At 33.6% G+C, this 13,794-nt stretch overlaps 1 long non-coding RNA gene across 1 annotated transcript; it reads left to right on the forward strand.

Annotated features, from left to right (window-relative positions):
• Positions 1-3,923: 3,923 nt before the first annotated feature.
• LOC107806992 (uncharacterized) lies at positions 3,924-6,308 on the forward strand. Its single transcript, XR_012704366.1, has 2 exons — positions 3,924-4,321; positions 5,756-6,308. It is a non-coding gene; the product is annotated as an uncharacterized LOC107806992 (long non-coding RNA).
• The last annotated feature ends 7,486 nt before the right edge of the window (positions 6,309-13,794 follow it).

Consider the following 13,794-nt stretch of genomic DNA (forward strand, 5'->3'; position numbering starts at 1 on the left):
TGTTGGTTTTTAGTTTTTGATTTAGTATGAATCATTCATCTTGGTTATGATGTTGTTTGATTTAGTTTGAGTTCAACTGATGTTGAGTTTAGTGATTTAAATCTACTTGTTTGTCCTGTTAAGTTTGTTTGTTAATTGGATCGTTGAGTAGGTGAATTGGTTATAGCTGATATGGTTTTGGTACATATTGAAATAGATGGGGGTAGAATGATAAATTGCAGTATTTTCAGGGGTAGAATGGTAATTTCAATAGTTTCAAGGGCATTTTCGAGATTTTATGTTTTAGCAATTGATTAATTTGAGTGCTCCGTCCACTAGGCACTAACAATATTAAAATAATACGTAGTGGGGGACAAGACATGTGGTAGTGGGCAATAATGCATTATTTAATGTAGTGGGGGACAAGACATATGGTAGTGAGCAATAATTCATTGTTTAATACAGTGTGGGACAAGACATGTGGTAGTGGGAACTAATACACTTGTTTAATATAGTGGGGAATAAGGCATGCAAGTATGGGGAACAAAACATAATGGTATGAAAAGATGGAAAAGGGATTGATTAAAAATATGTTGCCCATACCTGCTTTGGGTTATAAATAGAGTCACTTAGGACTAATTTAAGGGAGAATTTTTCGGAACATTAAGAGAGGAGGAGATTCTGAAAATCTTAAGAGAGTACTAGAGAGTTTAAAAAGAGAAAACAAAAATAAAGTGAGAGACAAGTTTAGTTTCGGGTTTAATACACGCATGGTTGAGTCTGTTTGTGGTGATGTTGGTTGTTGCTGTTTTGTCTTTTGCAAACTTTTGGGGTTGTTCTATTGAGCTCGTTTCGTTTTCTTCAAATTTTTTCGAGCCTCGAATTTGGTTCGAATTGCTGCTGTTGAGTTGTTGTTGTCTTGTCGTGTTATTACTGTTGCTGACTGCTTTTTCATCTTCTTGTATTGTCATTTCCAGGTACACAGCTATAACCTTGGTCATTTGTAAGCCGAAAACATAAGCATGAATATACATGAAGATTTGAAGCTTTAAGTTTGATCTAGTTTTTCGATTGATTTGTATATTAGGATATCTCATTCATTAATATCGTCAAATGCCTGCCGAATGCATAAACTGGACTGTTGAATCTATTTCTACAAACATGTGAATAATGTTAGTAACTAATATTCTCGAATGTTAGTGGTTGAAGTTAGCCTAATGTCGGTTTTTAAGCATTGACGCATTTCTTCGACAAGTCATAAAAGAGTAAGAAAAGAAAAATGGCTTTGTCTTACACATAGTCAATTCCAATAGTTCAAGTCATCTAATAATGTTAGTTTAAATTAATCAAAGAACAGTTGGTTTGTTTTGATATTACCGGGTGTCAATCTCGTGTTCGATTCATAATCTCAACTTTAGTGTTATTAACTAATAGAATAAAGAACTAAATAATCTCCCTTTGTACAAGCTCGATTACAATTTCCCATTTGCATTTTGTCTTAGATTAATAACTAATAAGTCACGTCCCTTTTTTTTAAAGCATGTAATTAATTTGGAGATTTTCTTTTAGAGACAAACTTAATAAAAATGTAGTCACGTTAGGATTGTCCTTTTAAAATAAATGAGATGAGCCTCGCTGGATAAACACATAAATGGTGGGGCCCTCGTTAAATGTATGTATTAAAAACTTAGATTCCGGGACGGGCCGTTTAGCAAATTTCACGGCCCTACCCAAAATAATGATACGCTAGTCGCGTATTTAATAATGTTATCTTCTTAAACTCGGGTGCACATTTATGTGGCCTAAATCCAAATCTCAACGGAGTCGAAATGTGTCGCTAATCACGGGTGCATTGATTGTGACGTGGTTCGAGATGCATGTCCACGACGTTGCAAATTCCTTTTAAAAATAATGAATGAGACGAGCCTCGACAAACAAAAATACACAAGCTGCGGGGCCCTCTATACGTGTTGGTAAAATTGCTTAGACTTCGGGATGGACCGTTTAGCAAAATTTCACGGCCCTACCCAAAATAATGATACGCTAGTCGCTTTAGGCGCGTATTTAATAATGTTATCTTCTAAATTCGGGTGCACATTTATGTGACCCAAATCCAAATCTCAACAGAGTTGAAATGTACCAGCAACCACGGGTGCATTGATGTGACGTGGTTCGAGATGTATTTTCACGATGTTGTAATTCTCGATAAAAATAATAATAATGATAAAAGCGGTTAAAAGTTAAAATTCGCACATAGGTTCAACATGTATTAAATCAGATAATCAAGCCGAATATGACAGTTGAGCGACCGTGCTAGAACCACGGAACTTGGGAATGCCTAACACCTTCTCCCGGGTTAATAGAATTTCTTATCCGGATTTCTGGTGTGCAGACTGTTAAACAGAGTCAATATTTTCCTCGATTCGGGATTCAACCGGTGACTTGGGACACCATAAATCTCCCAAGTGGCGACTCTGAAATAAATAAATAAATAAATCTAGTTTCGATTGTCCTTTAATTGGAAAAACTCCCTTTTACGCCCTTTTGCGGGGGGTAGGCGAAAAAGGAGGTGTGAGATTGGGTACACGTTGTTTTCATACTCATACTACAATTGCTGTGCATTTTTGTTGCACAAGTTCATATGTGGCTAGTGGCTTAGTGGCAGGGTTGACACGGAGACTTAGGCGAGCTGCATTTATCGGGATGACTCGCAGCCAGCAGAGTCCCCTCCAGAGTATTTTACTGTGTTTTCATTTCTGTCCACTCTGTATTCCGGACAGTTACTGTATTTTATTTTATTCCCTAGTAAATGCTCATGCACTTGTGATACCGAGTTCTGGGATGATTATGGGGTATCTTGTATTAACTGCTTAACATTCATATTCGATTTGAAACAATTATCTTTTACCGGTAAAATTGAAGGAAAATCATAATTTTCAAAATTATTAAAACGAGAATTTAATTAAGTATTTTGGTTGGCTTGCCTGACAGCGGTGTCCCGCGCCATCACGACCCTAAGTGGATTTTGGGTCGTGACATGTGGTATCTCTTTTTTGAATTTGTAAATGCCACATTTTTATATATTAAAATAAATTAATTTAAAATTCTTATTTGCTTAAAATATCACAATTTTCTAGTCGGAGAAATACTACAACTTACTTCACATAACAAATTTTAAAAATAATTTTAAAATATCGTTTTCAATCGAACATTCTTACTTAATGAAATGGATAAAGTATGCCTCATGAGTATGGTCGCGGAATAACTTATGAAAAATTAAATTGAAGAATTAAATTAAATACTATGAGAAGTGACATTACTTTTCTAGACACTTCTGAAGCCGAGTCAGCATTCGCGGCTCATTCTCATTACACCTGCATTCATTATTTTAAGTTAAATTATATAAGTATATACAAAAACTATTTTACTACTATAGGAGTACAAAACTTAAATACTTCAAAACATTACATAGCACACGACAGCAATATGATAATTGTATGCCATGTTTGAAGAATGAGTATGGTCTTTTATTAGTTAAAAGAAATTCCAAGAGGCAAATGTGTCCAAATTCCACGTATATTTGGCTTATTATATCCAAGAATCGTGAAACTTCTACACATCTTCTAGTTAAGATAATCATATCACTCATCCACCTATAGTGTCGGTTGCACGTTCGGTCGAACTCAGTAATTTTGATTCAAATTATATATTTATTTTAATTTTTTTATTAAATATATATAAATTATTAGAATTTAGAATTAAATAACTTAAAAAGATTAAGATCCCAAATCCATAAATTTGAAATCCTGACTAAGCCTCTAATATCACTATTGACTCAATGCCAAAAAAAAATCAATAAAAATATCCACAGTAGAATGTGTCACTTTTGGTAGTCTAGATAGAAAAAGTTGCATGTACTTGACAAAGAAATCTCACAAAAAGAGAGAAAATAGAAAGAAAACGTGCCCCTCCAAAAACACCAATATAAGTAAGAACAACCGCACTAGAATTCCTTTTGGTTACTCAACAAAAAAAAAAAAAAAAAAAAACTCCATTAATATATATAGCCATGGCTACACATGCTATTCCGGCACCGGCAGATGATCGGAATATCAGCCGGAAAATCGGACGGTCATTGAGAACGAAGTGCCCGGCGCCGTTCTTGTTGAAAACTTATGATCTTTTGGAGGAGCAAGAAGAAGAGAATAATAAGGTAGTTTCATGGAATGGTGAAGGAAGTGGTTTTGTTGTGTGGTGTCCAGCTGAGTTTTCTGAGCATATGTTACCAAAATATTTTAAGCACAACAATTTCTCCAGTTTCGTACGACAACTCAATACCTATGTAAGTCTCTACATATATAATTTTGTGTGTGCGCGCATATTTGGTTACATTTCACATAGAAATTTATCCTGGGCAAAATATGATTATCAACATATTCAGCTATTGTTTGCTAAGTATATGTGGATTTAGGGGACTTACTCATGAGAAAAATAATTAATTACTTGCACTCTAGTCTCTATATTTAAATCAAATTAAGTAATTTAATTTAACCATGATTTAATGATATATTAATTTTGTATATAGAAGACATATATCTTGTATTATTTGGATTTGTGCAAACGAGAGCTAATAATTAAGTTTTTTCCTTAACGCACTTAATTGTCTGTTATTTGGAGCTTTTTCTTCAAAGGGTTGTAGATAATTATTGGTATATATATGTCTTCAAATTTCTAAGTGGATAAAAAGACGTGCTGCTACTACTTGGTTTGATACATAGACAGGAACATGGTTATTTTCATGTAAAAAGATATTAAGCTATACTTTTACAAGCCATATATTTCGTCAATAAAAATTACTCCCATCTTAGCTTGGAACAAGCAAGGTCCGAGAGATGTTATTTCAGCCAACCTCTCTCAGTGACTCGATCAGTCAAGTAGTCATTTCACAAAAGCCCTTTTCCCCACAAATTAAAAGACCTAAAGAAAAGAAAAAGAAGAGTTGAAAGGTTGGGCAGATTGCTAGCCATTGTATAAAAGAAGTTGGGAATATTTCTCTTATTTTGACTAGACGTAAGAGTTAAGATAGATGGAATTAAGAATCTTTTGTTGGTGATCAGGCTTTGTAAAATGAAGAAACACACTGTTTTTTTAAAAAAACAAAAATTGTCATGACTAATGAGATGGCTAATATTGCAACACAAGTAGTGAAGTATTGTGTAATATGCTTGGTATTAGGATGAATGTCTAATATATCATATTCAAACTCATAATCGACAGTCATCACATCATTAATATAGAATGACTGTTGAAAAATGTTTACTGGTCATAGTCAAAAACTATTTTTGACGGTTTTTAGACGACGTTGTTGGTCTAATAGGTTTTCTATACTTCTAGTTCTTGTATAGTGTCATGTCCTCGTAACTAAAATGGTAGTCAAATTGGTAGAAAGAAAAAACCGATCGAGCAACAAAAACCATCATAGTCTAAAGTCAATTTAATCACACGTTGACGTTGTCGTCTTACGGTTTAGGGAAGAATTTATTTGACAATAACAAGAGTATACTATTTATAATGAAGAAAATAACTTCAAGTTTGACAATGGAGCTCAAAAATAAAGACTCTAAAAAGAATTGATCAGCGTTTAATATATATCTTGAAATTTTTGGTTCTCCTGAATACTACCAAGTCCATTTTGTTGAATTCATGCGCTGAATATGTTTTCATCTTTATTTTATATTTCCTTAAATTAATGCTGGAATTTTGTAACGAATAATAGGGATTCAAGAAAGTAGCATCAAAACGGTGGGAATTTCAGCATGACAAGTTCAAGAAAGGGTGCAGGCAATTGTTAGAAGAAATAACGAGGAAGAAATGTGAGCCAAGTGCATTTCCTATATACTTAAAGCCTACTGAAAGGAATACATTTGCTATAAAAGAAGAGAATACAACAAGGCAGCTGCTCATGGAAGAGAACAAGAACTTAAGAAAGGAAAGGTTAGAATTGCAAATGCAGATTGCTCATTTCCAAAAATTGGAGATGAAGTTGTTGGAATGCCTTTCTCAATATGTGGAAAACTCACAAAATAAAATTAGAAGATTGTTTTAGACCTGCATAGCTTTGTGCATCCAACTATTTATTTTTTATATTATAAACAACCATGTATAATTACCCCAAATTCAATAACCCAAAAAATGAGGAGGAGGAGGGGAATCTTCCAATAGTTACATAATAGGAAGTTGAGTCTTTCAAGTCTTGCCCCAAATGTTTTATGGCTCAACTTCTATATATGCTAAACATTTATAGTTCAATACTCCCTTCATTCATAGCTTCTCTCGTCTACACAAGGAAAGCTACACATTTAGTGAATTTTTTCTTTAACATATTTAGTGACTTATAAATCATATTACTATTTTCTGAGTTTGAATTAATTTTATCCTTGTTGGTTTTCCAATTTTCCTTCAACACAACAATAAACTAAAGAAATACTAAGCATGATATAAAAGTGCATAGCTAAAGCTTATTATGCAAGAAGGCAACTTCACAAAAAAAAATTCACTTAAAATTACAACAGAATAAAAACTGTGAAACTATAGTTATTATTCTCATTTTTTTTGGTAAATAAAAATTTATTACCAAAGTTGGAATATGTACCGCTCAACAAAAAACAAAAATCAGTAAATCTGCAGTTGGGACATAATGACCCAAACATACAACAACAAACTCATTTTATATTCTCTTTTCACAATTCACACTAATATTATTTTATAGGAAAATGTTTATGGTTTACGTTAGATAGTGAAATTCCCTCGCTCCATTTTTATATAACTTTTTCATATTGAACTGGGAGTTTAAGATATCAGTTTTACTTTTATATTAATTTGTAATAGTAGAAAAAATATCAAAATAGTAGTGTAAAGTTGTATACAGTAAACAGGTTGGTGCAGCTCATGCCAGCACGGGCTCAATATTATTTAACTTTGCATGATATTTAACTGTAGATAAATTAAGAGAAATTTTCATAAAGTATTGTCTTTTAGTAGTAATTAGCCATTTATAGATACCATTTGCTATATTACGGATTATAGATACCTTTTCTGTGGTTATAAGATGTATATTTAAGCTATTATATTCATGAATACAGTAGCAAAAATAGGCATGAATCAGGGAAGTCCAGTTAATCAGTTGTTGTATTCGAGTGTATTCAACTGTATTCATGGAGTGAAACATGGGACTACAGCTGGACAAATTATTGTATTCGGTTGTATTGACAGCGTGAAATAGGGGATTACACTATTTTTAAAACGGAAAGTGAATCAATTAACATAATAGACTCCTAATATAACTTAACAAACTCAATTATAACACACAAATTTTGTATTTTCAGTTATAAAAAAGATTCTCAACCGAAAAATACCCCAAAAACATAGCAAACTTTAGAGAAATTATATAATACATCTTAATTTCATAAATTATATTAATTAAAAAAACAAATAAATACATTCATGGCATATAGCGAGACAGTGAATACAATGAAATACATAAAATACAGCGGGATATATTGAAATACAATGAAAAAAAAGACAGTAAATACAATAAAATACATGGAATACAACGAGATACATTGAATTACAGTGGAAAAAAAAGACAATGAACAATAAAATACATGAAAATACATTGAAATATATTAATAGAAAATCAAGTTGCTCAGCCCCAAACTCCATCGTCTTTGTTCAAGAACAAACCCTAATTTCCGGCGAATCTGTCATTCAACGGGATCCGGTAGTGAAAACGTGTCGCCTTCGTGGAAATTTCACTCTGAGTTATTTGGCAAGATGACTTCTTCCAATACTTGTGAGATTATGCTTAACGAACTGCTGCTATATTTAATTGCACAAGCAAACATTAAGAAGAAATTCCATGGCTTTTTTGGTTTATCAATTCCATGTCAGTTGGTGTAAAGAATCAACTCTGAAGTGGGCTCAATCAATCAAATTCAACTCTGTCAGTTGGTTTATCAATCAATTCTATGTCAGTTGGTTTATCAATTCCGCCATCGTGAAAGATTTGTAGGAGAGTGAACCTGCTCTGCAGTGGGCTTTGCACAAATTCGGTGGAAGGAGGAGAGCGAAAATTTTAATGGGATAGGGAAGAGAATGGGATGTATCAAGGTAGAGAGAGAAATAAAATAGTATAATTAACATATTTAGTGGCTTAGGGCTAACAGGTAATCAAAATTAAATATTTTCCTATAAACCTTAAAAGGTGTCTATATAATATAATTTTTCTAAATGGTATTTATTTAAAATAAATAAGGTGTTAACCTTTGCTATAGGAGGTAAAAAAAAATTTATTTTTATTTTGGGGTGTACTTTGTGAATTTAGTCCTCCAAAATTAATTTGCATATATATTGAACGAAATATACATTGTTTGCGTCTAGGAGAGCATCACATTAAGGGATGTCTAAAATATCACAATAGTTACAACATGTATGGTATAACTATATACATATGCGGTCTTTGGTCTTCTTTCTGGTCCTGGCCAAAAATATCTGCAAACAAACAAACATGTTATAAATTCGAAGGTTCCATGTCTTTAGAGAAAAATATGATAATGATTACATGCTTGTTGTAGAAGTGCACAAGTTGAAATATACAAGAAAGCAAATTTTTATCATTATTATAAGTGTCTTCTCTTGTGCTTGGACCTAGTTAAATTATTGATGTGGGACATGAAATCAATTACTCATCAACACAAAATAAAGAAAGTAGGTTCTCTAGTATACATCCTTCATAACTTACTGGTTTTTAGTGACAGAGACCAAAAAACTCACAGATCATATACCTATTTTTAGTTAATTAATTCGTGGCATTATCAATTTATTTATCATTTTATCCCATAAAGTCACCTATAATTCATTTTTGTTATAAATACTACCGCATATAATGTCCTGCGTGTGATCAAACATGTTTCATCAGTTATCTCAAGGAGAACTGAGCCATGTTACAAACTATAATTAATGTTGCATGTTCTTCTAATTTGCTTTTCAGAACAAGGGAACAAAGTAAAGGAAAAAACAAAGAAGATATTTTTTTAGCTATTGTCTATAGGATTTAACTTCTACATACGGACAATGTAAATGATAACAATTTCCGATGAAGAATTAACTAACGAATTATGTTTCATCCAAAAAGACCAAAATTCAAGGTGAATCATCTTGAGATTCTTTGATCACAACTTGCAAGACAAATCAAGATTTCCATAGAAGCTATCAAATACTCGTTTGCTCCTCAAACTTCTAGTATAGGGAAGGTCACTACCTTAGTACTTAATGATAATTTCCTCTTCAACTCATAAGTATTAGGGAGTTTGTACTTCTAGATACTTTTACAAAATTAATAAGCCTTCAAGTGTAGTAACAAAACTACTTTTTTGGACTTCAAATGAAGTGGCAACAACAGAACTTGGTAAGTTTTGAAATGATAATTTTGATTTCTACAAAAACAAATATATGATACCGGATATGTTTATTGTTCATATTCAGATCTTTCATCATTAACAGTATGTAAAAGAAACAAAGTCAATAAAAAGAAAGCATGAGGATTTGCAATTTGGGAAAGCAAAAAGAACAGCTAAAAGAGAACACCCAGTTATGAAAAGCAGAATAACAAACCATATCAATATTTCAGTTTCTTTAAAAAAAATTATTTTGGGTAGCAACATTAAAATAAATATTTAATTAAGTTTAAAAAAAGCAATTGGAGTCTAGATTTGTAATCAAGTACACTAACCTCGTGTTGCCGCGAAATTTTTCGAGTATAAAAGCATCTAGAAAGCAGGCGCGAAAGTGAACGTAATTGCATTCAAAAAGAGCAACCAATACAGAATGTTAGAGTAATTTGTATAGTAAATTTTGTCCAAGAAAACAACAACACACATGTTCGAGCGATAAAAGAAACAGAGAAGAGAAATTTTATGTTCAGAGGAAAAGGAGAAGACGCAATACATGAAAAGCATAAAAGTCTAGTTAAAGGGGAAAAGAGCTTAAATATGGATACATCTTAGATTACTCTAGCACATATACCTGTGAACTTCATCCATACGAAGACTTTGATCTTCACCTCATCAATACAAAAACTTTACTGATCTCTCTAACCTTAAATGGGAAGGCATTGAGTTTACCTGCTATTTATAATTATTCAATAATTAGGCGTGCATGCTAATGGTAAGTAGATCGATATTTGCAATGTGACAATTGTCCAGACACTACTTACACAACCATAACAAATAGAATCTCTAAGTCAAACTCAGTGGAGACATATAACAAATAAAGAAGTAAGTGAACAAAAAGAAACTCTCGCTTCCCTTTCTCCACACGACACACACGCACATACAAAAATGATTAAAACCAAACCAATTTTATATACCAACATAGAATCCTACAGTCAAACAAATAATTAGAAGCAGACCAACAATAATCTTCAACCAAACATAGACTCCTCTCAAAGAAATTTATACACCCACACACAACATTGAGATTAATTGGGTCGGTATAATATTTGACCAGCATATGTAAAATATCAATCAATCTGCAAATCTGCATGTAATTTTTTCTAAATGTGAATATAGAGAAATGGAAACTTCCTCATGGCCACCCTCTTGAGAAACAAAATCTCATTGTCTTTCTCTCTTCTTTTTTTCTACAGATTAAAACCAACGTCAAATATAGCCTACCATACTTTCTTCCTTATTCATCCTACTACTCAAAAAATGCCAGTCGGTGCCAACTTTTTCCGGCCATGGCCATTTTTGTTTCTCTGTTTTTTCATCTTGATTTCTCCTTCTTAACAACAAATTGAACTACAACTCCTTATGCAATTCAAATCCACCCTCAAAATAACATATTCCAACATTTTCTAATTTGGTTGTTCTTTTGTATATTTTTTACCAACTTTTATATAAAAAGGTATTCTACTCAATCCATTCCAACATTTTCTAATTTGGTTGTTCTTTTGTATATTTCAATCCCGAAACAGAACCAAGAAAAAAATTCAATCTTTGCATTATGCAAATTTGCTCTGTATATTGAAAAGAGTCAATGCCAACTTGTTATTTATTGTGTACAAATTATTTACTTTTTTGGTTAGGCAAAGGAAGAACACATGATACAGATATCAAATGCCAAAAACAAATTACAAAATTAAAGTGAAAAAGGACAAATTAATTGATTGAAACATATATAATGCCTGATCGCAGAGAAACGAATTTGCAAAGACCCGAGGACGACGAAGGTGATCATTGATGGCTCTCTCTCTCGCACGCGCGCGCGCACACACACTCGCTTTGTGTCTACATGTATATATTATGGTTAATTCAGATATTCTCAGTCAAATTATTGCTTTTGGGGTTGAAATCATACTTAATTGAAATTTCTCTTAATTAAGTATGTCGATGATGTAGCAGGTGCTGCTATTCCATCAAAATCTAATACAGAGTTGAACAATGAAAATCACTCTTTTAGGAAAGCAGAAGCTCAAATCACTTTCTTGTCTAACATTTCAAAGATTTCCTTTTTTGCATCCAAACATCTGAGAACCTAATTTGTTATTTATCACTTCTTGTATATCTCTTACTTTTAGCAATAATTCATACCTCTACTAACAATAATTAGGAAACTAATTGCTAACCTTTATTTCTTCATTACTGTTATCCCCCCTCACCAGTATCCAATTACTAAAACACTTCAAAATTATATCATTATGTAAAAAAACATGTCTAGCAAAAAAGTTTTTGTAGATGATTATGAACCAAATTGGTCTCATCACCATGATTTGATACAAAATACAAAAGCCCAAACATTAATTAACATTCATGACCCATTGTATTGTTAAATGCAGTAACACAAAATCCAAAATACTGTTACCTTTTTTCTGTGTGATTATCTGTCACATACATTCTTAGCCTTTGAGTAGAGCTCTTATCAGTACCTCGTTGTTTTGCACTTTTACAGACTCTCTCTCTCTATATATATATATATATATATTCACATTTTTCATTTTCCACTTTGCTTTCTTCCACCATTGTTGAAGATAAAGCATTTTTTTCATATTCTCTCTTTCCACTTCAATAATGAGTACCAAATGGTTCTTGTTATGTTCCTTAATGTTGAGTTTTGTTACTGAGTTTTGTCACGACCCAATTTCCGAACCCGGTCGTGATGGCGCCTCTCGTGAAGACAAGGCCAGCTAGACCAAAATGGAATACCTCTTTAAAATAATTAATTATCATAAACGGCAATAAAACATAATATAATATCCATAAATTACGGAATTTAACGATACTAACAACAGAAACCATCCCGACGCAGCCCAAACCGGGGTGTCACAAGTCATGAGCAACTAAGAAATCCGGATACAAGTCTAGTGAACACTAATTCCGATACAATAGTTCTAAAAATATGAAAATGATAAGATAAGGGAGGCACAGGGCTGCGAACGTCAACAGCTACCTTGTAATCTCCGAATCACTGCCTGAACGGGGAGAATTAGCACTCAGGAGCGGACTCTGCGATGCCTGAATCTGCACACATGGTGCAGGGAGTAATATGAATATTCCCACTCATTGAGTAATAATTATAAATAATGGCTGAAAGTATGAAAACACGTAAAGGTACAAAGCAATTCTATATCAAGCAGTAAAATCACTTAAAGCAGTAAATCAGTGAAGAAATCAAATGATATTCCTTTTTAAAAACAAGTAAAACAGGTAATTTAACAGGTAAATAACAAGTAAAAATCCGCCCCTCGGGCACAGTATCAATTGCTCAGAACAGTATCAGCCCCTCGGGCTCAGTATCAATCACTCAGAACAGTATCAGCCCCTCGGGCTCACTCTCAGATCATAATGGGTACCCGCGCTCACTGTGGGTGTGCAGACTCCAGAAGGGCCCTTTACGGCCCAAGCGTTATATCAAGCCACCTCGTGGCATCATCACTCGGCACTCGGCCTCACATCACTCAAGCCACCTCGTGGCATATAAAGTATCTCAGGCCCTCAGCCTCATATCACTCAGCATATCCTCACATATGGCCCTCGGCCTCACTCAGTCAAAATCATCACAAGCCCCTTGGGCATTAGTAAAACAGTAGTTCTCAGCCCAAAATATGATGTAGAAATATCATTTAAGTTTCAAATCTGAGTAAAAGTGGCTGAGTTTGTAAAACAGTAGATATCAACATGACTGAGTTCAAATAATAAGTCAAGCAGTGAGGAAACAGTGATAAAAATCCCCGAAGGGTTCAAATAGTTGGCACGAAGCCCAAATATGGCAATCAGCCCAAATCATGATGATAACAAATGAATTTCAGTCAAATACGCGGTAAAATCATCAATCGGGACGGACCAAGTCACAATCCCCAGTAGTAAAAGACCCCACGCTCATTATCCAGCGTGTGTCTCACCTCAATATAGCATTACGATGCATAATTTCGGGGTTTCAAAACCTCAGGACATCATTTACAATCACTACTCACCTCAAACCGGCCAAAACTCTAGCTCGCTATGCCCTTACCTCTCAAATCGGCCTCCCCGCGCGTTGAATCTGACCAAAACCACAACAAATGCATCACAATAGGCTAAGGAAACAATACCCAATCGAAAACAATCGAAAAATATCGAAAATCCTGAAATTGGTTAAACTCGAGCCCCCGGCCCACTTCTCAAAACTCAAAAATTTTTACATCAACGGGTTCCTTATCTCGCCCTGAGTCTATACATATCAAAAACTCTAAAATCCGAGCTCAAATTGCCCATGAAA

Source organism: Nicotiana tabacum, chromosome 3 (assembly GCF_000715075.1).
Source record: "Nicotiana tabacum cultivar K326 chromosome 3, ASM71507v2, whole genome shotgun sequence".
Classification (NCBI taxonomy): Eukaryota; Viridiplantae; Streptophyta; class Magnoliopsida; order Solanales; family Solanaceae; genus Nicotiana; species Nicotiana tabacum.